The sequence below is a fragment of the Pinus tabuliformis genome, chromosome 9 (genome assembly GCF_031772625.1).
Source record: "Pinus tabuliformis cultivar Carrire ecotype Pingquan chromosome 9, CPIR1, whole genome shotgun sequence".
In the NCBI taxonomy this organism is placed as follows: Eukaryota; Viridiplantae; Streptophyta; class Pinopsida; order Pinales; family Pinaceae; genus Pinus; species Pinus tabuliformis.
Window position 1 is genome coordinate 820,501,111 of NC_142307.1, and position 27,386 is coordinate 820,528,496.

General features: G+C 35.1%; 2 pseudogenes; both read right to left on the bottom strand.

Annotated features, from left to right (window-relative positions):
• Positions 1 to 5,095: 5,095 nt before the first annotated feature.
• Positions 5,096 to 6,994, bottom strand: LOC149151310 (diacylglycerol kinase 1 pseudogene; annotated as a pseudogene).
• A 187-nt stretch (positions 6,995 to 7,181) lies between these two features.
• LOC149151311 (phosphatidylinositol 4-kinase beta 1 pseudogene) overlaps positions 7,182 to 27,386 on the bottom strand; it is a 78,505-nt pseudogene continuing 58,300 nt past the window's right edge.

The following is a 27,386-nucleotide window of genomic DNA, read 5'->3' on the forward strand; positions in this document are numbered from 1 at the left end:
TTTAGGTAGCACCTAAAGATCAGGATAAAACCACATTTACTTGTCGATGGGGAACTTCTGCCTATCTAGTACTTCCTTTTGGGTTATGTAATACACCTGCAACATTCCAAAGAGCAATACTAGGGATTTTTTCTGATCTAATCATGATTGTGTAGAGGTATATATGGATAATTTTATAGTCTATGGGAATACATTTGAAGAAGCTTTGGAAAATTTGGAAAAAGTTCTTAAAGATGTAAAGAAACAAACCTTTCACTAAGCCATGAAAAATGTTTTATGATGTTTACAGAAGGTATTGTTTTAGGACATCACATTTCAGGAGATGGGATTAAAGTTGACAAATCTAAAGTTGAAGTCATCTCTAAATTATCAATTCCAAATTGCCAAAAGGATGTTAGAAGTTTTCTAGGATTTACAGGATACTATAGAAGGTTTATAGAAAATTTCACTAAAATAGCATCCCCACTCTTCAAATTTCTTACCAAAGATTGTGAATTCAATTGGAATTCTGATTGCCAGTTGGCATTTGAAACCTTAAAAACAAAAATTTCTGAAGCACCCATTTTAAGAGGTCCAAATTGGAAACTCCCTTTCCATATTTCAACAGATGCTTCAGATACAGCTCTGGGAGCTGTATTGGGACAAAAAGATTTGATTCCTTATGCCATTTACTATACAAGTAAGAATTTGACTCCCACTGAGTTAAATTATATTGTGATTGAAAAGGAATTTTTAGTTGTTGTTCATGCAATTAACAAGTTCAGACACTATATAACAGGCTATGAAACCTTTGTTCATATATATCACTCTGCAATTAGATATTTACTGAATAAACCTATTACTAATGGAAGAGTTACAAGATGGCTTTTACTTTTGCAAGAATTCAACATTACTGTGCTAGATACACCTGGAAAGCAAAACACAGTTGCTGATTTCTTGTCCAGGATTTAGAATATCAAAGAAGATTCTCCGGTGGAAGATAAGTTTCCTGATGAATATATTTTTGCAATAACTACTCAAACTCCTTGGTTTGTACATATTGCTAACTATTTGGTTACAGGAAAGTTACCTTCACATTTGTTTCCTAGAGAGAAAAGAAAAATTATTCAAGTAAGTGCAAGATATTCATGGATCACTAACGAATTGTATAAAACAAGCCTAGATCTTATGATCAGAAGGTGTGTTAGGGAAGATGAAATGCCCAAGATTCTTAAGGCATGTCATGATGATCCATGTGGTGGACACTTTACTGAGAAGAGGACATCCTATAAAATCCTTTCTTTAGGATATTATTGGCCATCCATCTTCAAAGATGCTAAAGAATATGTCAGGAGATGTGACAGCTACCAAAGGGTAGGGAAACATGCTCCCTCAAATGAAATGCCATTACAAATTTAGGTACTCATCAAACCTTTTGAAAAGTAGGCCTTAGATTTGATTGGGCCAATTAATCCTCCATCTAAGAAGAAGAAGTATATATTGGTATGCACTGATTATTTCACTAAATGGGTAGAAGGCAAAGCATTACCTTTTGCTAATGAAAAATCTATAGTTAATTTTCTTTTTCAAGACATGCTTCACTTGTTTTGGTGTTCCAAGAGAAATTATAACAGATCAGGGATCTCAATTTACATCTAACATGGTGGAAGGGATTGTGGAAGAATACAAGATCAAACATAGGAAATCTACTCCCTATCATCCACAAGCAAATGGTCAAGTGGAATCTACAAATAAAGTGATTGAAGGAATCCTCACCAAGACTGTGCATCTATATAGAAGAGATTGGGTGGAAAGGCTTCCTGAAGCCTTATGGGCCTATAGAACTACATGGAGGAACACAATGGGACATACACCCTATGAACTTGTTTATGGGAAACAAGTCATGTTCCCTATAGAGTTCCAAATCAGAACTTTCAAGATGGCAGTCTAACTGGGACTAGATTTATCAGAGGCACAAAAGCACAGGCTAGAGCAATTAAATGAACTTTTGATGAAATCAAGAAAGAGGCAGTTCAAAGGGCTAGTATAGTCCAACAACATAAGGCTAAATGGCATGAAAAATATATCAAGGACAAGAGGTTTCAAGTGGGAGATTGGACACTATTTTTTGATTCAAAGTTTACAGATTTTCAAGGGAAGTTTCAAACTCATTAGCTTGGGCCATATGAGATTGAAAAATTATTTAGTAATGGAGCAGTGAGGATAAGAACAATAGATGAAATTGAAACTCCTCTTCTTGTGAATGGTCATAGATTAAAGATATATCAGAAACCAATTTCAAAAGACGAGTTCATTAAGATTTTCCAAGACAATTCTGAAATGAAGCTAGTGAAGGAGAATTCTTCTTCGCCACTAACTTAGTCTTTATTTTTTACTTATATATATATATATATATATATATATATATATATCTATATCTATATATAGATATAACAAATAAAAAATAAATAAATTGTATAAGGTTGAAAAACAATCATTGATTGGCATACTTATACAGAAAATACAGGGTGAAAATCAGAGGTTTCTGACACCCTATATTTTCCATTTTCTTTATGTAATAAGTAGTGACAAAAATCTACAGTCACTCTGCAGTTTAGATTCTGCAAATTCATCATCTCATCTCACCTCACTCCATTTTATTTTTGCAGTTTCACTTCATCTCATTGTCATATTTCATCAATAAATTTTTCAATTTTTCCTTTTATAGCTTTCATTCCATTTTCATTTCATTTATCATCTTGTCTTACATCTCATCTCATTTCACTTACATAACCACTTCCATTTCATTCATGATCCATAAGCCATATTTCACTTTCTTTTTCACGTTCTGCAACTGATTCTGTTCTGTAGCTAATCTGATTCTGCAACTACAATTTGTTTATCAGTTCAGGCACAAGTGTACAACTCATAATAAAATCATGTATGTAGGGAATTGAAAAGAAATCAATTTTTGAAGACCAACCATGCTCAAGGTACCTGTGGATCAACATCAAAAAAATTAGCAAGCGAAAGGTAAAGGTTCCAAAGGTAAATGCAAAGATTTATTTCAAAAATCAATTTGAAAACATAAGTTTGTATAGTATGTATAATCACATGTCTCCTTAATCAACCATCATTTGATTTGACCGCCACTATATCTCCACCATATCTTCCATCTTTAATGACAAACGGTCTTAATGATTCTTTCATAAGAAACCTCTACTTCAAACTCCATAACCTGTACTCAAACAGTCCTCCACAACTCCACTTGTTAACGGTCAAGATGACGACGTGACCTACCTATCTACGACTCTCTAAACCCTTACTATTTATTTATTACACATAAACCCTTAAGTTTATCTCTCATATACACACAGTCATTTCATATACACGGTCTTTCCATTTTCTATATACACAGTCATTCCAATTTTTCATATACACATAGTCTTTCCATTTTCATATATATGCAGTCATTCCATTTCCATACACACAATTATTCCATTTCTTAAATAGCACTCATTTTATAGACAGTAAGAGTAATTTTGAAGGTTAACAAAAAACAGGGGATATGGGGCTTATTGTCAGGACAGAGCCCGTAGGGGTAAAGTATATGGAGGGGTATCCACAGCTTAAAGGGATGCTACAGAAGGCCAGATGTTTAAACTTTATTGAGAAATTTGATGGCTACCACAAGGAAATTACCAAGTCTTTTGCAAGGTCATTTGATGGCACAGAAGTGTAGATAGGAGATATTAAATTTGCAATCATAGAATCCTTCATAGAAGAAGCAACAGAGCTGCCGAGACAAGGAGAAAGATGGTTTAAAAACAAGGAATTTCATGGTGAATCTTGGAAAGTGATCCTTAGAAACCCAGGTATGGATGTTATAGTATTTAGGAAGGGAATTCCTATTTCAGCACTCAAGCACAAATGGGGTAATATGTTGTTGATATTGCAAGAATTCACTACATGTGAAGGAAGATTTTGGTTTATGTATGTTTACCATATACGCTTATCAATGAATTTCTTAGAAAATGGAACCATCAACCTTCCCTTATTCCTTCTAAACAGTCTGAGAAGGATGGCTACAAATGTCCAAAAGAAAATTGAATCCATAGAAACAACTATGTATCATCATGGATTAGTGAAAATACTAGTTGAATTCCTTTTGAAAAGTATAGGGGATACCTGGTGTTATCTCAAAATCGGACCCTGATAGGCTGCTGGTCAAGTTGATTCTAAGTAACTATTTCAAACCTACTTTAGGCTGAGGCTTAGCCTCCTCAACCTGAGAGGGCTCTCTCTAGATGGGCTAATGATTTTGATTAAGATAAGATGGCTAACTCTTTGTGAAATAACTGAGACAAATATGGATGCTGGAAAAACATTAAACAAGTTTCCATTGGGCCTATGGAGTCAACAATATCTTAATAAACAATGATCTTGACTTTACATAGAAGTCAGGGCATTCAGCATTTGAATATTCAGAACACAACTCATATGGAACCACAGTTTATAAATGCATACAGGAAATCAGAGCACAATCAGTGAATTCTGAGTGATTATACATTTGTACAACTGTAAAAAATTAAGGAAAAGACAAGATCACACATTCTGAACATAGAAATCCTTCATGAATCCTAAGAAGTAAAGCCAAATTATATTACTGAAACTCTGTCTTTACATAAGCCAACTACAATGCTCTGTCATAAAGTTTTCCAACCCTCATTACATTGCTGTTACAGCTATATATAGAGTTCTTATTCTAACTGATCGAGATTCCTCCTCAAGCATGAGGGGAATTCGAAAAATACTTCTATTGACACCTATTAACCTTTAACTAACTAATAAATACAACCGACTGTTGACTGGAGTTTTTAGAGATCTAAATCAAGTAGGATTCTAACATCGTGTTATGCTAATAATAGCCTTGATTACAATGGTTCTTGTTCTTTGACATCTGGTTCCCTTCTGGTGGTGGCTGTGATGGATGTTTGTAGCTGCTTGCTGGCCTTTAATGTCGTATCTTTTTACCTCTGCTGAGAAACAGGAAACTGTCCCTGTTTTTATGCCTTTGTTTTCCTCAAAGATATTCGGAAGTAATTAGCCATGTTCTTTATCCTTTAATTACCCAAAATGGAGCAGACTGCCACGTCCTTGATGTGCTGTAAGCTTTTCCCATGTACCTGCCAATGTTCGTTACAAGGACACCTTCTGCATCCTCAGGAACTTCAATGTCCACACCATCCACTTCTAGTCGAATATGCCAAGGCAAATCAGCACATGTTCTATCCATAATGTCCTTGGCACCTTCTCTTGCATACAAAAGCTTATTCAGAAACTGGTTATAAAACTTCTCAGGGTTTTCTTCTCTTAGGATATGAATGTCTAATGCAACCTTTGCATCACATCCAATTCCAAGATAATTGTTCAAGAATTTCACCGTTTGGTCACTGTTCTGATATTCTTTCGTGGATTTTAATGATTGATCGCCATCACCATTCTGAATCTGCTGTGATATTTTCCCACTTATTGTGACTCGCCAGCGATCAAGCATCGTAACTGCTGCATGATCGATATGGTGCAGAACCATACTTAACCCCCCTTGTCTCTCTACTTCACCAAGGCCTCCTCCCCATGACAAAACTCTAGCTAAATCATTTCCTGTCCCAATAGGGAGTATGGCAACAGGTGGGGGGAATTCATAATTGTGCTTCTCAATAGCATCAAGCACCCAACCGACTGTACCATCACCATCACAAACAAGAACTCTGAAGTGTAGCACTTGGTCAAACAAGGCCAAACCCATCTCAGGCCCCTGTTTAGAGCTCGGCTCAAACACCTGGACAGGGTTTAGAAGAATATTTAAGCGCCTTGTAAGAGAAAGGCCATGTTGAGCACCGCTCTTTTTGTTGACGAAAACCAAAAGAGGCCTACAATCAGGAGGTAAATTGACTAATTCATATTGCTGTTTCATCTCCTGCAAACCACTGCTGGACTTTACTGATGCACACTTTGTCTGGCCCTCTTTGACTCCTGCTCCTCTGCTATTTTCATCGTCCTGATATGAATCTCTTCCATTTCCACAATCATTGGTCCTTTTGTCTCCTCCTGTAATTCCATTAAGTTCTTGCTGTGAATCTTTGGTACTGTCTCCACAAATGTCCAATATGCCATTGCTCATAGCATTCTGAAGTGAAGAATCATTCCCTCGTTTACTCTTCCGCCGCCTTTTTCTGATACGGCCCTGAACAGAGGATGCCAATTCATTTGCTCCCTGGGTAATAGAACATAAAAACCCACCAGTAATAGTCTTATTACCTAAATCTTTAACACACAGTGGTGATATAACAAGCCTTTTGTAAAAACCCAAATCACAAACAACGTCCAATTTTTCTAACATTTTTGTATGACATTCAATATGAACCAGACGTTGACACCACAGACAACGCCAGATAGGAGAAACCGCCAGATACGAAGCACATCATGGCTCTTTACAAAAAGTACAGTAAAAAGATGTTTCAGGAATGTCCTCTATTTCATTCCATACTTCAGTCCAGTGATGCAGCAGCTGTTGAGAATCAGCCTGCGCAACACATTTACAATCTCTGGATGCAATCTTAGAACAGGACAGATGTGCCGCCACGCCACAAACAATACAGCATTGAATTGAAGAATTCGAAATTGCCACGGGACCAAGGGACTGTGGTGGCAGAAATGACTTCAAACACACACAACAGGTGGAAGGTTGTCCGCGATAACCAAACTCTTGGTTCCACGAATGGTGAGCCTCCGGGGTTCTCAACTTTGTTTTCGACTTTCGCGTTGCTCTAGCTGCAGCTTTCATTGACATCCAACGAAGAGAAATATTTCTTTTCCATTGTAAAATAACATAGGAAATAGCTACAACCCCCACCAACGCAGAGAGTAGCAACGCCGACACAAATAAACTGGAGTCATAAAAACTTGATCGTGAGAACTCAAGGACTCCGACAAACGCCTTGAAGCTATCCATTCAAAACTTGTTTCGCTTTGTCGGTTGCGAAGTCCTGTGCCTTGATTTCGAGCAATGCTAGGAAATAACCGTTCTTTATGTGAAGGCTGTTTCGTGTCAAGATATCTGTATCCTCCTGAAGGTGAAGCAAAAGCTCCTCAACAGAGATGGCTAACGGAAAACAGAAACCTGAGAATGAAATGCGCCCGAGCAATATAAATTCTCACAAGATACCATTCAGCACACGTTGGTAATAATCATACTGCCTTGTCCGCCAGGCATCTAAACTGCTGTTGATGAGAGATAGAACCAAAGAAACACATTGCTCTTCTGTCAAACTTAAATGAAAGCGCTTTCGCAAATTTTGTATTGTTTTTGGTCCACCTTTGAAACATGGGAAACCGGAGTCCTGCAACATTTCAACCAGCAATATGATTCGTTCTGCATGTTTTCTACATGTCAAAAATCCCTGAATGCATAGGACTTTGAAATAGTCGAAGAACTCGCTCGGACTACCCTCTGCATCAGAATCCATTACCTCTAGAAGTTCTCGAGTCAACTTGAAGGGAGCACTTTCAAAATTCACACCACCAGGAGAATTGGATAGCATAAAACCAAAATCAATATGTATGATATGTCCTTCCTCATCCATCAACAAGTTTCCATTATGTCGATCTTTCACCTGAAGTAGGTAGCACAATATGGAATATCCAGCCATGCTCTCAACAAAGTTTCTCTGAGCAAGCTTGAAAGAAGGTGAGTTTTCCTTGTATTTGTCTGTAAAGAACTCCCGCAAGCTTGTGATGTTTGGATGCCTGCTTTTAATAGCATGTAATGATGCCGTGTCTGGAATCGTTTCGATCAAAGCAGTATACGAAGAAGTAACAAGAACTTCATAAGGACGCAACCAAAGCGGTAGCCCTGCCTCCTGGAAAATATCATAGAAATGAGAAATAAGCTGCACAGCAAGATGCTCCTGCCTGCAATCATCACCACTTTTCACAATAATAGAGCGGAGATCCCAGCCAGGTAATTTCCCATAGATAGAAGCCTTTCTGATCCTTTCCTTTTTCACCTCCCATAGCTCCCCTGCTAATGCATCTGTTGCCTTTGGCTGGTCACCAGAGTCTTTTGATTGATGCCAGCAAGCAACTTTCCATTAAATACATGTCTCTTTCTCAGCAACAACTGCAAACATGTGCCAGTACCAAGATACCTAACGACCTAAGACACAGCGGATTCTGATAAATATGACAGCTGGGTGAGATTTGTTATGGATCAGCATGAAATCACCTAAAACATGTTGCGCTGCGAAACTGCTAAAAGGATTTATGCGCTGCGGAAACACTTCAAAATTATTACATGAGCTACGAAATAACCTAAGGAGCTTTGTGACACATAGTAACCTTTGAACAAAACTGACACATGGCTATGAGACCGGGGATGAATGAGAATACATAGTTGACTCAAGACTCTAAAAACAAAAATCAAACTTAGACTAGCACCGACCTTTTTTTTTTTTTTTACCATCAAACTAATGTGAGCGGTTTTGGAATTAGAATTCTTAAGTGATAACACTTGGGAAGATTTCTTGGTAAGAAATTTTTTCCAGGATGCTCCAAAGTCACCTGAGGAGAGTCATGTTAAGAAAAGTAGGAGGAGAAAGATCAGCATTAACATTCAAAACAAATCTGGAACCTCCTCACAAAAGAATGATGCAGAAACTGTTTCTAAACCAGAGGTTAGAAAACAGACTAAACAGAAAGGAAAAATGAAAGAGAGAGCTGAAGAAATCAATCAAGGCATTCCTGAACCTTCATCACCACAAGAAGATGAACATTTACTCTCCAAAAGGCTGACCAATATTAAGGAGCAAATCAAGAAAAAGAAGGAGATAGGGAAGAGGAAGAAGGACACAAGAGAAGAAACCATAAGCTTCCAAAACCTGAAAAGGAGCTCTAGACTCCGAGGTAAGGTGAGGAAGGTAACATCAAAAGGATCCCAGTTCATAAACTTAGAGGAAGAAACCACAGTTCAATCTCCTGACAATATTCCACCTGAACATAGTCCAAAAAAATCTCCTCCACAAAATTTTGAAGGCAGCTCAAGCAGAGCTTCTCCTGGCATAGATCCAGTACAGCGGCAAATCTATGGCTACATAGAGTCATTAGAGAGAAAGGATACCGCAATGGATCTAGGATCCTCAACCAATCTAGAGTAGCTTGTCAATCCACAAGAACCTCTAACTAGCTCTCTCAAACAAGAAATCTTTGAGTTAGAGATTTTGAATAGGCATATTCAAAAAGAAAATGAAACCTTGAGGGAACAGAACAAGTTGGATAGAGCCATTCATGACAACACAATGTTACACCTAGGATTATGGTACAAGAAAACTAGGAAGTTGAAGAGGAAAAATATGAATTTGAGCAGAACACTTATCAACCTCAAATACAGAGTTCCTATGAAGAAGCCCAGGATGGCAGTTAGTGCAAGGAGAAGTAAGAAAAGGAAGTTGGATGTGCTAGAAAAAGTGTTAGAATAGATGCAATAGGAGAAATAAGTTCACATTTTTGAAAATTGCATGGGGACATGCAATGATTTTGCAGTGGGGTTATGTTGAGCCTCAAAATTACTCTTTCCCTAGAACCTCTTCTCATTCCTTTTCTTTGTTTTTCCCTAAGAAAGATGCATTCTCATCACCAATAACTGGTATATACTCTCTTGAGGAGGACATTTAGTGATTTACATGTTATGCTTTTTATGTTTTGTTGTTTGAATAAATGTTTGTATATTAGCTACGAAACACAGCCTATTCTGTAGCTAATCCGCTGTTTTGCAGCTACCTTCATGCTCTAACAGGTTCCAGGTGTTATAAGGAGAAACTAGCCACATGGACAGCTTTGAAATCATCATGACATGGACCCTGTCCTATTCATTCAGCCCAGGTCAACAAAGAAGATGGCATAATACTACGGTCAATGGATATGTCAAACACAAGGAGACCGAAGGTAACAGGACTCCGTTTCGTGGTTAATTAATGAGTTTCACAGTGATGGGAAGCGTTCTACGGAGCAACTACCTGTACCTACGGACTCCAAAAGCCACCTGTACAAATGAATCCAACAGCCACCACATCTTGGATTTATTTCTCTAATAGCTGAGGAAGAAATTCTGCATATATGTATTCTACGTGTTTGGTTGTAGCATGCTCTCCTCCAAAAACAGTTATATGATTTTTCTTATAGATACATGTGTAAGGGACCGAAAACGTTAGTAATAGTAATCGTTTTAATGTGAAATCGAAGTTCTAAACTCTGTAATTTTGGGTGTTTTGTGTCCCTATTTTAATATGAGAAGACCGCATGTTTTTATGAAAATCTGAAGGATTTTTCTTGGAGTTGATTGAGAAACCGTAGCCTAATAAGTTGCAGAGGGCCTATGCAATGAAGAAGGTTTCATTTCATTTTATTTTTCTTCTTCTTGTTAACTGTAAATTCATCATTTTCTTTCTAAAACAATGTTTATAATCATTTTCTTACTAACAGTGTTTATAATGCAGTTTCAATCATTTTCTTACTAACAGTGTTTATAATGCAGTTTCAATCATTTTCTTACTAACAGTGTATATAATTTAGAGCAATTTCCATTAGCTTGATTTCTTTTTAGTTTTTATCAGTAGTTTAGAAGATAGAACTCAATGGTGTAATCTTGTTTCTTCAATTAAAAACTAACCTTGTTTCAGGATGAGAGTAGGATTGAAGAATGATAAGGATACATTGTTGGATAGTTTACTTCATTCACTGTTTTGCTAGTTTAAATTCTCAATTAAAATGATCAATGTATTTACTATCTTTGCCATTTCATTTTTAGCTTACTAACTCATGGTGTTAATGAATGTTTATGGAAGACCCTTCAAGTTGATAATTCAACCTTAACTAAGTGGTTGAACATTTCATCTATGCAATGAGTTATTTATGCATCTTTGTATTTTCTTTCTCTTAGATTAATGAAGTACAGAATTACTTAAATGTCATCCCAAGGAGACTTTCTCCCAAAATTGAGAGGCAGAGTAACCAAGTATTTCATTTAGTTTTATTTCTGTAATTAGTTAGACATCAATTGCAAATTTCACTTTCAGTTTTTATTCATGATTTAGAAATAATGGTAAAATAAGAATAGAAACTTTGTTTTCATTTCTTAGCTTTGTTTCCATATTTTTCTTAGCTTTTTTTTCATTTCTTTTTTAGATTTTGAGCAGTCTTTAAGAAAGTTAGATTTAGTTGTGATAGTTTACATTGTAAATCATTAAGAATTAAAAGACCAAAAACCCCCAAAACAACATAAAACATAAAAACAACAAAGTAAGAAGGGCTAGCTAGCACAAACAGTGCACTACACTTCATCAATATACGATACCCAGATTGATAATTTATGTAGAGCAATTTAGGACACTAAATTGACCAAACAGTTCCCCAAGTCTAAGTTTTGTCTGAGTCATGTAAAGACTCCACATTTTGATGGATCAAGTCTTCATGGATCAAATCTTGAAATTGTACATCATGCCTACTCCAATTGTGTCAGATCATGATCCCACCTTCACTAGAAATTTTTGGCAGGAGTTGTTCAAACTACCTAGTACGCAACTCCAAAATAGTACATCATATAAACCCCAAACATATGGTCAAACCAAAGCGATAAAAAAATGTTTGGAGACATACCCGTGGTGTTTTGCTTTGGACATACAACATCAATGGGAACAATGGTTACTTTTGGTTGAATGGTGGTATAATACCAATTATCATGACACAACCAAGATGACATTGTATGAGATGGTGTATGTCCAACTCCAACCTTTGCTAACTTCTTATCTCATGGGATCTTCCAAAGTGTAGGCAGTTGATAAGTTGCTTCAAACTAAGCCACCACTCTTTCTCTTCTGAAGGGTAATCTCCATCAAGCATAGAACCAGATTAAACAATACGTTGACCAACATTTCTCAAAAAGTTCTTTTCAAGAGGGTGACCTAGTGTTTCTTCGACTCCAACCCTATAAGAAAACGTCTCTTAAATAAAAGGCTTCCAAAAATTAGCTCTAAAATTTTATGGGCCTTATATGGTGATTTAGCATATTGGCTCCGTTGCTTAAAAAGTGGCCCTACCATCTACTTCCAAAAGCCACCCTAAATTTCATGTCTCTTTCCTCAAGAAAGTAGTGGGGCATAATTGCAAGTTCCAAACCATACTGCCTGAATTGGATGAGGAAGGTTCTATTTGGCTCCAACTAGAATGGGCCCTAGATTCAAGAGAATGACATCTTCATAGCCTCACTATCAAGGAACTCCTCATCCAATGGAAAGACACCTTACAAAAAGACGTTCCATGGCAAGCAAGAACTATTCTCCATAAATTTTTGCAACTCTAGCCTTGAGGATAAGTCTATTTTTGAAGGGGGAGGGAATTTTAGGGTCCAAATCTAACCTCCTTTATTAATTTAATAAGTCCAAGGGTCCCCATAAGAGTCATGATTAGTTAGTGTAATAAGTAAATATCGTAAACATTCTAAGTGGTTGACCTGCATTATAAAAAAGGGGCCACAATCAGTTATAATAAGCCATAGCTAATGAATAAAGTGGTTAACCTGCATTAGACAAGGGACCATAAGTAATTAGGGTTTTTGGTCTCATGAAACTATATATTGTCATATATAGTAAGGGAAGTATTGTCTTGTGATGTGTAATTGAGCTCTACTCTACTAGAGGTTACCCCCTCAAAGAGGCAAGTAAACATTATTGCCGCAGATCTTAATAAAACATTTCCATTTCTTATCATCTCTTGTGTTCTTTTTTATGGTATCTCTGGCATATTTCACACTTCTGATATTCTCGATAGGATAAGCATATTACGCTAATGGTTGATCTAGTAGCATGCACTTTCAATTGGTTGATGGAAATTAAGTTTATGTATGCTTGTTTCTACCAAAAAAAAAACCATAAAAGGAAGCAATCAACAACTTGTCAAGAAAAAATGATAGTTGTGAGGTTGATCTAAAGAGAAGAGAAGCTTCGTTGAGAAAGGAGCAACATCTAAATATGCTAGGTAATATTTTTTTTAATCTTATCTTTTGATGTCTTCACACACATTGATAAAAAAAGTGAGTCACATTATTAAATAACAACAAAAATAAAAATAAATTATTAATGAAGGGAACCATTTATAGTTATGTTAGAAAATTATATATTATAGAGCAATGGAACACATAAAATATATTGCAGAAATATAAACACAGAAAATGCATAAAACAAGAGAGACACAGATATATGTGGTTCACCCAATTTGGGCTACGTCCACAAAGAAATAGCTCGTCCTTCCTTTTATATTATCCAACAAACAAAAAAGATACAACCTACAACAAATCCGTTGTAATTCCCTCTTCGCTCTCACACAATCTCCTCTCTCTTTCTAGCTCAGAATACAGATCTACATAGACGCAACACAATTCCCTCATATAAACATAACTTCTACCATCAAATCTCCGCCTAATGAACGACCCAGATTGACTACGAAATTACAACATTTTACAAGGAAATTTTACATCTATTTTTAGCTTTGGGGGCGTTGCCCCCGATCCCCCGCCAGGGGGGCTCCAAATAATCATCGTCACCCCCCTAACGGCGTACATTTTATGGGTGGCGTTGCTGCCACATTACGAACTGGGGTCCAATGTGGCGATACCTCTACATAAAGAAGATAATTAGGCTTCACACCCAACAAGTTATGGGAATTAAATAAATGCTTTAGAAATAAAGGTTATAATTTGCAAAGATGGAAAGAGACATAAACAATGTGAGGGGTCAAAGTACACTTAAATGAAAGTTAAAAGTATAATCCCAAGCAAGTTAAGTAGTGCTAGAAAGGTTTATTTTTTTAGTTCGAAGATTTTCAAAGATTGTATATACTCGATGAATATAAATTTCTCCAGTTAAAATTATGAAAGTGTCACATAAGTTCAAATATTTGAGTATATAAGTCAGAGTACTTGAGCCAAAGCTAAGGCATGAAAGGTCAAGAGTTTGTTAATTTGTATAATTTGAGAAAATTTCATGTCACAAAGATATGGGAAATGCCAAAGTTTGTAATGAAATATTTGTACAAGTTAGGCTCTTTTTGAAGTTAAGTTAGTATCAATTACTAGTTAAATTTATGGGTGCATGTTTGGGGTTACCTAGTACCCAAAGTTTAATATCATGGTCAAGTCATTACATGAGAGCATTTTGATGTAATGAAGCCTTGTAAAGTCAAGCGAGTAAAATTTATTGAAGGTGACAAAACTAAGACAATCTTTTCAAAGTTGATTAAAATATTTAGAAATTGTCATGTCATGAAAAGTATGTTTAAAATAATCTAGTTATCATCATAGTGACATTTATTTTGGCCAACTATTGTCACAAGTTTGAGTCCATGTTGGAACTAGCCATTCTGATACTAGATAATGTTTGTAGGAATTGTTGGATACTAGACAAAACATGATCATGTGAACAATATCATGATGAAGATCTCAAACAAGTTGCTGATAAAAGAAGTATAATTTGATGTAGATGATGCAACCTTTGTAGGATGAAAAAGATGTCAGCAAAAGGAAGATCGATGAAGAGTAAATATGATACTTCTATACAAACAAAATCATATGATAATGTAATCAAAAAGAAAAGAAGAGAGAAAATGAGTGGTAAGAAGAAGACCCACACATTTTGAATTCTAAAGAATAAAAAATATAGAGAGAAGTTCCAAGGTAAATAAGGACCATAAATACCGAAAGCCCAGGTCTAGGGAAAGAGACAACCTAGGTGAGATACCTAGCGAGATGAGGAAAACCTGAAAAGGAAGAAGAGGCACATTAAAGCTTGAAATGGAAGAGAGAGGAAGGGTAGCACATTGAATCTCAAAGGAATGGATTAATAGAAGGAAAATTCCATAGAAAAATGAAAGAAGATGCATACTTCATAATAGAGAAATATGACAATTTGAGTGACATGAATAAAATGTAATAAGAAAAAAGGAAAATGTAGACTCTTAGAAATTATAAAAAGAAAAAAGAACATGGACACAATGAAGTAGAAAAAGCAAAGAACAAAAGAAATAGAAGAAAAAGGTAAGAAACAACAAAAGGAACGAAGAAATGCAGGGAAAGTGCAAAAAAGGGAGATGTAGATACAAAATAGATGTAGCGATAAGGAATCAAATCAAGGTAAGAATAAAGACAAATGTTAAATGCAGATGCAATAAATCCATAAAAATGACATCCCTTATGAATTTTCCTTAATAATTTATTTTTAGTAATGATGGAAAGAAAATAGTCTTGGTTATATATTGTATATAGGATAATTTAGCCTAAAATGAAAGTTGAAATAGTATGTTCCCGAGTCAATGATGATGCATGCCTAATGAGGCAAGTACACCCCCACTAAAAATTTTATGGTGAAGTAAAAATCACTTTGTAATGTATTGTTCATGTTCAACTGAAACCATTGATGTAATGAAGGTTAGTGGAAAACTAAACACTTTATAATGTATGGTTCATGGTTAGCCAAAATGATTGATGTAATGAAAGTTCATGGTAAACCAAAATCCAATTGCTATCAAATAGAACCCATTGAATAAGATGTAAAGGTGGTGAGTTAGGAAAAGAAGCTCCATAGTGGGTAGACTCACCAATTTAAGGCAATTCACACCTAGTAGAAACACCAATCTTAGTGGCAAGCATATTAAGGTAGATTGCAAGCCATGAAAACTAGAGTTGTGTTGAAGATGTGATGGAGAGAAGAAAAATGTGAAACAAAAGTTTGCAAGATGATAGTTAGAGATAAAGGGAACTCATGGACAAAATCCCATGAAGAATTATTTGTTCCTTAGTAGTCTACTGTAGAATCATGGACAACATGGTTATAGGTAAGCTAAAAATCGAAGATGGGGATGAGGATAATGGAGGGGGAATAAAAGGTACATGTATGCAAACATGTGATGCAATAATAGTTGATGAACCATGTAGGATAGAGAGTGTCTTAGAGAATTGGGGGATATAGAGGTTGGTGACCCATGTATTCTGATGGATGGTTACTCTTTTATATGGATTTCAACAATGTTTATATTTTGTAAGTGCAAGTGAAAAATATTGTGGATGATGAAGAATAAGAATGAAGAAGACCAAAAATCATAGAAGAATACAAAGAGTGGTGAAGGATAATATAATATAATATGAATATGGGACCATTCAAAATATGATTGAAGAGATCACAACTATTCATTAAGGGGGAGTATGAAGGAATAATTCCTATTTATGATCATATTTAAATAAAATGAGGATTTATAATAATGCAGGCCAATTCTATAAGTCTACATAAGAATGAGAGATGGGAAGAAATGGGAGAAGTAAGTGATGAGTATTTTTTTGGAGATTCATGGAAAGATTTGAGGAAATATTTTAAGAGATAATTATGGAAATGATAACTAAAATTTCAGTTATAATGTATTTGTTATGGTCACCTATTCATATATGAATAGACCATTTGTATAATAGAAAATCACATGGGAATGATTTGATAATATAATTTCCCCTTCAATACGTTTTTGAGCATACATGTTTCGATGTTTGTTGCTTTGCTACAATGTATGGTATTGTTTAGTTTTTGGTGCTTTGAACTGTAAGATAATCTTGCATCTTTGATACATCAATATAGCAGGCACTTTTTTCAATGGAACATTTAGATATTGGGTCACCGTGGTGGAACCATGCTTCTCACTCTATCTCTTAGATTCTCATGTCTTTCGATTCAAAGAAACTTATGGTCATAGTACAAACAATTTGGTTGAGTTCAACTCACTACTCTATTTATTAAATTTTTCATTGAAGTTTCATGTTTTTTTGTTATAGGTAATGGGAGATTCATTATTAAAAATAAATTGAATAAATCACTTAGTACAAGTTGTCAAAAACTTGCTTCACTCACTACCATGTGAGCTAAAAGGGATGGTCTTACTATTTCAACATATTGATTTTTCTCATCTTTTTAGGGAGTATATTACAAAAGTTGATGGGATTTCTAAAGCAAGTTTATCTATGGATGAAAATGCATGCATGTTAGAATAATTTTCCTACAAAATAAATGGTTTGATGTTGTAGATGATTTTTAAAGATATTTATGGTGGTTTGGTTGACTGCAGGATTTTACAAACCATGCTTATTTTGGTATGTTTAGAGTCATAAAATATTGACAATGTGAAAATCAATAGTTTTGTCGTTTGTCTAGTCCTTGAAGTCTATTTTTTCCCTATGATGGTAAAGCCTCAATATTTAAGAATATTTTCCCTTTTGACGCTAGAAGCATATGAAGAATACGATTTTTTCCTATAAACAAAAAAATACATTTTTTTGGGAGAAAATATTATTAATTTATTTTTATAGTAATAATAATAGTAAATTAATTTAAAATTATAATTTAACTAAATTCTAAATTGAAATATGCCCATGAGGCATAGAATAGATAGTGATGGGGTATACTATTATGGTTGTTGGAAATACTAAGAGGGGGGCTGAATCAATATTTCACTTAATTTTAATTACTTTTATAGCATTAAATATCAATTCCACAAATCAAATAAGATAATAAACAACACATCACATCACATGAATAGTACATAATAAATTTTTAGGTGGAAACCCTTCCAGGAGAAAAAACATCGAACACTTTTAATATATGTATTGAAAATTACATCAACAGGAAGCTCCAACTTCCAAGATTCTCCAACAACAACTAGAAGGAGGCTCCAACCCCCTGGTTTTATCATCTCTAATTGAATGGATGTGCCAACACCCTTATTTTACTAGCCCCAACTAGAACGATGCTCCAACACCCTATTTTTATCAGCTACAAATGTAAGGATGCTCCAACACCTTGCAAGCTCCAACTTGCCCTAGCACCACCTTCCCACCCTAAAGTGTTATCAAACTCCCTTACTAGGGATAGTGACCCACTTACAATTATATACAAATGAAACTTCACTTTTATTTCTATTGATATGTGCTTAGATCACAAGATATATAAAATGGAATTTCAATCAACAAACTCTAACAAGGTGTCACCGTACAATCAATGCAAATATCAAAAGTTCAAGAATGATTCTTGATTACTACTAAAGGTCTACTATTACTCTTTTGTCCAAAATCTTGTCACAACACTTCACTAACTATTTCAAATATAGGATAAAAAATTAACAAGGATAAATTATTTGGTTCATACCTTAGTTTTTATGAGAAATTCAACATAAGTTTGTAGTCAAAAGTATGCCTTGTCTATCATTTTTTGCTTCAGAATGTATTAAATGGAATTTCCTTGAATATTCTCCTAATTTCTCCTTCAATAACTTCTCAACAATCCTCAAAATAGGCCTTATACAAGTCTATCCTTGGCACTCAACAATGGCCAAAAACACCCCTTACAATTTCTTTAGATTGTATTGTGGATCATCCCTTCAAACAAGTCTTAATTTGATTGTATAAACATAACTCAAAACATGCCATTTTAGCCCCTTTGACTATGGCATGACATCCTCCTTCTTTGCTATAAAACTTGGTCCTGAAATCCCTCTAAACTTAGCTTCAAATATTGTGGCCTAACTCAGTTCAAACAACATCATGATAAAACTATGGGGCTCTACCTACAAGAACAAACTAGTGGTTAAATTTTGGTGTGATCCCGTTGCAACTCTAACCAAACCCAAAAATTATCCTCTTTGAACAACCTTAAATTCTCCTCGGGATGGATAAAGTTTACTTGAAAATTTGGCCGAAAATTTGTGTTATATAGTTCCTTTAAAAAAGTTGTAATATGACTCAAAGAGGAGGCTAAAATCCTATACTGAAAATGGGATAAATATGCCTCAGATTTCCCTAGAAAAGGTGTAAAGGAAACCTTAGGAGTAGGGTGACAATAGACATCAAGAGGTGTTGATGAATCTAGGGCAACTATATAAGGTGTTTTCTCTTACTTTGATAATTACTTGTGATGTATTTTATTTAACTTGATTAGCTTCTTCTTTCACTTGATTATTATTATGATTTTATCATCAAATAGCTACCACACTATGAATATCAAATATACAAGAGGACATAATATATAGTCTATTATCTAGGGCCAAAATCTCTACTCTTGAGAGGAAAACCAACAAGAACTCTTCTCTTCTTATAGAACTTTTTTTAGGTCCCTATACTACTAGTGTATCCCCTTATTTTTATTATCGCAACCCCCTTATTTTATTGTTGTGCCCTTACAATATTATTGTTATGTAGGCTCTGATTATATTGTGACCCCTTAGAATCCTATATATAAAAAGGAGGTCTTTTCATTTGTATCATACAAGAATTGTTCATTTGTGTAATATAAAGGAGGTTTCCCCCTCGAAGAGGCTAATTTTGAAGTCGTTGATCTATCTCTTCTTCTATTTTGTGAGCTGGTTACATAACATTTGGTATCATAGCTTTGGATTCTAGGGTTCTGCTGCATCAAACAGGTTATCGTGGAATTTTTGCTATAAAAATTTTTCTATGAAGCTTCAGAAGCTAAAATCTTAACTAACTTTGTGTCTGAATTTCATATCTTTTCTCACTATATTTTTGGAGATATGAGCTGAGGAAGTTAGGGTTTTTGCAGGCTCCAAAATTCCATCTCAAGCAGGTGACCTATGGAAAATTATCATAACTTTCTCTTTGAGCATCAGATTTGGATTTTGTAAGAAGTGGCAGAAAGAGGATGGATTGTAGGGTTTTTGGTATTAATTTCAGGGCCGAAGGTAGAAAAAGTGACACATGGCACTCCATACAAGTTATCTCTATTGAACCAGTCTATAATCAGGCCATTGTGGGAGATTGGGCATAACTCTTTCTTGAAGAATCCAATCTCGATAATACCCGTGGGGTTGGAAAGAGGACTCAAAGGGATACCACAGGACGAAATTTCATAACTTAAAGAGAAATTTCAGAGTTACAATTGTTTCACAATTGAGCTCCTAAAAGTAAGAAAAAGGTGTGTATTTAAAAAACAAAATTACATAACTTTTGTTTGAAAAATCAGTTTGAAGTAATTCAAAGGGCATATTGAAGCATAGATATCATTGTTTGATTTCAAACTAACTTGAATCAAGAAAATAGAAACACCTATTAAGCAACCCGAGATCTCTACCATAACACATGAAGAAGAGGAAGAAATGCAACATGATATATCAAAATTATGAGACCAAGTGCAACAAATTTCGCTCTCACAAAAAGTAATGAAAGCTAAGATGGATGGTTTGAAGAATGGAATTGAAGCTAAGATAAATGGTTTTATCTATGGCATGGAATCTAATATCGATGGTATAGAATCAAAATTGAAAGGAAACATGGAAGGTTTGAAGGAAAGCTGGACAAAGTTGCTGCAAGAAAGGCTTCCTAATGACAAAAAGGTAGTAGAGGAAACTCGTGATGAGAACAAAAAAAATGTTAATCATGATTTCATAGAATCTAACAATGGATTGAAGACCCACCATATTCCAAATATCGATATGAGGAAGTTTGATGACAAGGATCCCGTAACATGGATACTATAGTTGGAGCAGTATTTTGAAGTCCATAATGTGAAAAACACACAAAAGTTACATATTGAAACTTTATATTTAGACCCCAGTCAGTTTGCATGGTATTGATGGCTTTGGTCTCGTAACAAAGTTTTCATTTGGGCAATTTTCACAGAGGAAATTATAGCACATTATGAGGATACAAAGAGCAACACCTTCTTTAGCCAATTGATAAATCTCAAACAAAAGGGTTCAATGGAATAACACATTGAGGACTTCCAAAAGTTGAATATAAGGGTAAATGATATTCCAAAGAAGCATAGGATTGAAGTCTTCATAGGGATTTTAAAGGATAACATCCAACATGAGGTTTGCCTTTGGAAACCTAATCCATTGGAAAAGGCATTCAGGTTGGAAAGCAAAATTATGGCAACAAGGAAACCTACCACTCATAACTATAAATATGGAAGTGTTGTTGCTCCTAGCCTTCCACAACCTACAAGGTTGACACCACAACAATTGGAAGAAAAAAGAGAAAAAGGGCTTTGTTACAGTTGTGACACTAAAGGTCATAAGTGTGCTGAGAAGAAATTAATTTACATAGAAGGGGAAGAGGAGGAAGAAAAGGAACAAGAAACACCAAAAGAAGAGGAAATACACCAGGAACCAACCCCAAAGAAAGAATAAATGAATATTACAATATCTTGTAATGCATTGACAGTAATTAACACTCCTCAAACTCTCAAGGTAAAAGGACATATCAAGAAGAAAAAGGTAATAGTGTTGATTGATTCTGGTAGTACCCATAATTTTATTCAATGTAAGATAGCATTAAATTGCTTCCTATATCCAACACCAGAGTGTCAAGTGGTGGTTGCAAATGGAGGAACCATAAATTTCTTGGGAAAGTGCCATAATATAAAGCTATCCATGGGAGAATATGTATTTAATGGTCCAATGATTTCCATTCCAATTGGTGGTGCTAATGTTGTACTAGGAGTCAAATGGTTACAATCTTTGGGTACGATAGCTTTTAATTTTCAAGAACTTTTCTTGAATATTTTTTGGGAAGGAAAGGAAGTTGAATTAATGGGTATCACAGGGAAACCAAGAAAGATAATCAGCTCTAATAGCATGACAAAGCTTCTAAAGAAAGAACAACAGGGTGTAATTACACAATTATGTTCACTAGAGGTTCAAACATCGAAATCATCTATTTATCCATATCTCCAAAAAGTATTGGACAATCATTCTAAGGCTCAAGTAGTGGAAGATCACATCGAGAATCAAAAACAAGTTCTCCAACTCTTAACATATAACCTCAATTTGGCGCAGAATAGAATGAAACAACATGCATATCAACATCGCAATGAAAGAAGTTTTGATTTAGGTGACTGGATATTTTTATGGATACAACCATACAAACAAAGGTCCCTCAAGCAAGCTAAGAAGGATAATAAATTATCACCAAAGTATTATGGTCCCTAAAAGGCATTTCAAAATATTGGTACTATGGCATACAAATTGGAGCTTCATGCATCTTCCTGTGTGCACCCAGTTTTCCATGTTTCATGCTTAAACAAGGTTATAGGAGAAAAGATCCCAGCTCAAAAAAAAATTGCCAAAACTTGACGAAGAAGGAAAAATCATATTGGAACTTGAAGTAGCCATGGAAACAAGAACCCAACAGCTACAAAATCGATCAATTTTAGAGTATCTCATCAAGAGGAAGAACTTAGGCGCTGAAGATTCCACATGGGAGGATTAGAATTTTATACAAAAGCATCCAGAACTACTCAAGCGTTGAGGACAACATTTTTTGGAAGGAGAGGGGCATGTTAGATCCCTATACTAGTAGTGTAGCCCCTTATTGTTATTAGTGCAACCCCCTTATTGTATTGTTGTGCCCATGTAGTCCCCATATTTTTATTATTGTGCCCCATAGAAGCCCACTAGTGTTATTGTTGTGCCCTTACAATATTATTGTTATGTAGGATCTAATTATATTGTGACCCCTTAGACTCCTATATATATAAAGGGGGTCTTTTCATTTGTATCATCCAAGAATTGTTCATTTTTTTAATATAAAGGAGGTTTCCCCCTCAAAGAGGCTAATTTTGAAGTCGTTGATATATCTCTTCTTCTATTTTGTGAGATGGTTGCATAACAACTTCAAATGACGAATTCCAAGACCTGTGACCCTTGAAAATGACCCCTCCAAGACCAAGTCAAACTTCTTCTTAATGATCTTCTCTTCCAAAAAGTCAACTTCAGTCAAACTAGCTTTCCAAAAGTTGCAACTTCTCCTTCGACCTCTTTTTCAGACCTTTGATTTCTAACTGCAATTTTGGCTATTGCAATAACCCTATCTTTTGGCACATGTGAGAGAATGATGGATATTTCTTCCTCCTTTTTCCCTCTTTGGGATTGGCTTCTTTTATTTAACTATTCATCTTGTATTTTGATGCTTCTTTGACCCTTGAATTGACTCCTTAAACTTACTATAATTTGGTCTTTCTATAGCTATAGGGATGCCATAACTTTCTCTTTGCACGTGTGAAAAATTCAGCCCAAAAATAGTCCCAAGACTCGGATTCTTCTTCCTTATAATTTTGTTTCTTCGATGGCTCTAGGTCTCCTTATCTTCTCTTGATCAAACTTATTATCAACTTCACGGATTCTCACAAATGTGGTTGACATCCCTCTTATACATAGGCTTCTAGAGAGCCCTATTAGGCTGACATGCCATCTCTAGGAGGTCGAATTCACTAATTGATAGGTCAAATTATTGCTTGAACGTTAATAAGGTCTTGGAGGGTCTTTGAATCTAATTTGATTATAATAAAATTTTTTGACTTGATAGAATAAGCCCAAGATGGTCTTCCATACATGACAATGACTCAATTACAATCCCTATAAGCATTCAATGGGTGCTTGACCTATGAAAAAATTAACCTTGAGCATGAAACCCATGCATCAATAATGAAACTAATAAATTTATTTTTCTCTTCAATATCAAATACATAAAATCATGGTTACATATGTCATTATGAATAACAAACCAAGTTACATATTTCAACACTCCCTCTTACTAGGGAAGTATTCATAATCCATACATGGTACTTGGACATTCTCAAACTGAAGAATTCTCATAAGAAGAGTTGGATTGGTAAGCCATCTCATAAGATATTATTTTAGCTTATCTCATTGCATCTCATCATACCAACCATCATTATCACACAACAAGGCCTTGACTAACAACTTTTTCTCTCCACAAGATCAGAGCATAATGCTGGAAAAACAATGGCTAATAAACACCATCATCATTGTCTCTTAAGGCACATACCCGACCCAGATGTTTACAAGATATGTCCTTTTAGGAAAATTCATGTCTTGGAATAACACATCCTCAAGGAATTTCCTCTTCGACTAATCTTACCTATTGGATTCCCTACCACATCCCAAAGAGTATCAGAAACTAGATGCTTACCCAAACCTCCATTCTTTCTTCATAACATGAAGACAAGAATGATGTGTCTATCTCTCCCTCTCAACTAGGGAGGATATGCTCATTCCTATAAAATGAATATACTCAAGCTCCCTCTTAACCAGGGACTTGCCCAAGCTCCCTCTCAACTAGGGACTTTTTTCCAACAACAACTATATGCTCTTTGGTGAATATCATGGTATTATCAACTGCTTGTAAGGCTCCTCTTTCTGATGTCATGAAATTCAATTTTTTCATCATGGAGCCTTCATCTTCTAGATCTTGTTTGTAGGGAATCAACCATCTTCTTCATCACTTTCCTTAAACGAAACATAGGGTTGAACCAATAGTCATTTCAACCTTATTTTCATTGGAAAGTGATCTTCTAGTCCACATTTGACTTTTCTTCATACAAATACCTCTTCCAAGTAATGTTTCTTTCAGAATATTCCATCCAATCACATGAGTGCTTGTTGTATGTGACATCTACAACTCTCTTTTGGTAGCCATGTTTCAACCCAACCATATGATTCCAAAAATCAAAATGAACATAAAATCAAAATTACCTTTTTATGATGGCCTTTCGTCATGACATCTGCTTCATGCAACATCAACATCCTGCACATGAATGACTCCATATCCAAGACATTCAATATCAAGGGTCTCCTTCTTTTTAAGATGTTATCAGGGTCTTCATACCTTCTCCATGGAGATGGTATAAATAATTCTTATACCTATCAGATGTTGATCACTTATCTTATCTTACATGACTATAAATTTACCTTTCATGAACTCTTCTATACATGGTTCTTACAACATAGAAACCATGATAACGACCTCATATTCCATATGAGGTCATATTATGTTGATTTCATCTTATCAATATGTAGAAGAGTTCAAGGCACATTGTCTACATGCCTTCATGCATCATTATAATGGAATATATCATTCTTCTTCGATCATGCCCATGAGATAGAGAATTCAACCATGTTATCTGCAACTATATGATGACATGAATATATACATAAATTTTCCTTCTTTTGTTCATATAACTTCCTTTTAGAAGCCTCCTCCCATTCCTTGAAGATGAAATTACTTCAACCAATTCAACATGTTGCACATCTTTGTTATCATACCAGACCAGTGGATCCCACACAAGGTGGACCATAGACTATCAGTGAGACACTTTCCTCTTCCAAGTGAACCTTCTCATAAATATTCTAGTGGAGGATCTCAATGATCTTGATTCTGAAAATGCTCCTTTATAACGATGATGTATGATGACCTTTATTTATACTATATCATGCTAGAAAACTTTCTTCCAACCATAAATATTGCTACTTTAGTTGTCCTTATATGCTTCCAATGGAGATTCCATAAACTACTTTCTTTCTATCATGATGACTGCTACAACCATGTAGACTTCTACTTCAGCTTTCTTTCCATGCTTTTATGATGATGTCATCTCCATCAACTTTCTTTCCATGCATCTTATCATACTAGTGATGATTTCTATTCTCTTCTATAACTAAAAATAACTATGTGAATGAGATTATTCAGTCATAGTAGATATTTTTCACTTCCTCCTTTGTTTATTTCTTCTTTTTGGATTCTTCCACTTGTTCAGTAACATGGGCTTCATTTCTTATATTTCTCTTCTTGTTTTCATTATTGAGTTTGGGACAATTCCTTTTAAAGTGCCCATATCCTTTACATTCATAGCATTGTATCTTTGACATATTGTTTTTTTTTTCAAGGATCAAACTTTCTAAACTTTCCTTTTCTTCAGGCCACAGCATCATATGCTTGAACTTGTTCATTTGACCCAACATCGCTCTTTGATTTCAACCTGGTTTCTTCAATATTACATAATGACAAAATTTCAATGAATGGAGTGCCTTCCTTCTTCCTGTAGATACTTGATACAATGTTTCCCCATTCTCAAGTATTGTATTGAGCACAACGGTGGTTATTTCTTTATCGAACATTATTTCCACTATCTTTTAGTTGGTCTCTTATTTGTGACACCCTCATAAGATATGAGGCTATTCATTCTTTCTTTGATACCTTCATCTTATATAGCTCGGTTCTCAATGATATGACTTCTCGTGTAGTGCTTATGGAAAATAGTCCTACCAACTTATCATAGATTTCTTTTGATTTCTACAACTTTACTACATAAGGGATGAGGGAATACTTGATTGATTCTATGAGGATTCTTTGAGCCCTTATTTCCCCTTTCATATACTTCGATATTTCTTGAGATTCTTCTTGTGATGGTTTGGATATTGAACCCTTAACATGTCCAATAACTTCATTCTCTATGAGGATCTAATCTGTCCTCTTTTTCCATGTAAGGAAATTTGATGACCCAACCAGTTTGTTTCTTTCCTTGCATAATGAAGTTATGTTGATAGTAGATTCAGACATAACTATAAAGATACTTGTCAAGTGAAGATGTTCCTAGATGATCATATCTTTGACTTGATGCTTTCTTGATGATATTTCTTCCTTGGTGATATTATTAACGATGTTTGAGATATGATCTTTGCTTCAATGTGAGGGAGATCACCTTGATTCTTTGATGATGATGCTAATTCTTCTTCTTTCTCCCTTGGATGATTATTGTAAAGTGTGTGAGCTTCCCAAGAATTATTTAGGTGTATAATCCTTTGTTGAATGAGGTAGGTTCTTTAAGATCTTGTTCTTCCATAAAGTGTTGATCCTTCTATAAGATATGATCCTTGAGATGAGATGGGTAGTCCTATTTAATGCTGTTTAATTCCTTCCTTCAATATTAGGAGTGGATTAGTCCTTTTCGATGATATCCTTGTACTCGACCCTTATGTGTCCTTCAATTGATGATCTTTGAATTACCTCTTAAATTTGTTGTAGTCACCTTAGCTCTAAAACTATGTTGAGAAGTCTAGGGAAACTAGATAAGGTGGTTTCTCTTACTTCAATAATTGCATATGATGTATTTCTATTTAACTTGATTAGCTTCTTCTTTCCCTTTATTATATTATGCTTTTATCATCAAACAACTACCATACTATGAAGATCAAATATACAAGAGGACATAATATTTAGGCTATCATCTAGGGCCAAAACCTCTCCTCTTAAGAGGAAAACCCACAAGAACTCTTCTCTTCTTAAAGAAATTCAAATGACAAATTCCAAGACCTATGACCCTTGAAAAATACCCCTCCAATACCAAGTCAAACTTCTCCTTGATGAACTTCTCTTCCACAAAGTCAAAATAGCTTTCCAACAAATGCAACTTCTCCTTCAGCCTCTTTTTCAGACCTGCAATTTTTTAGTG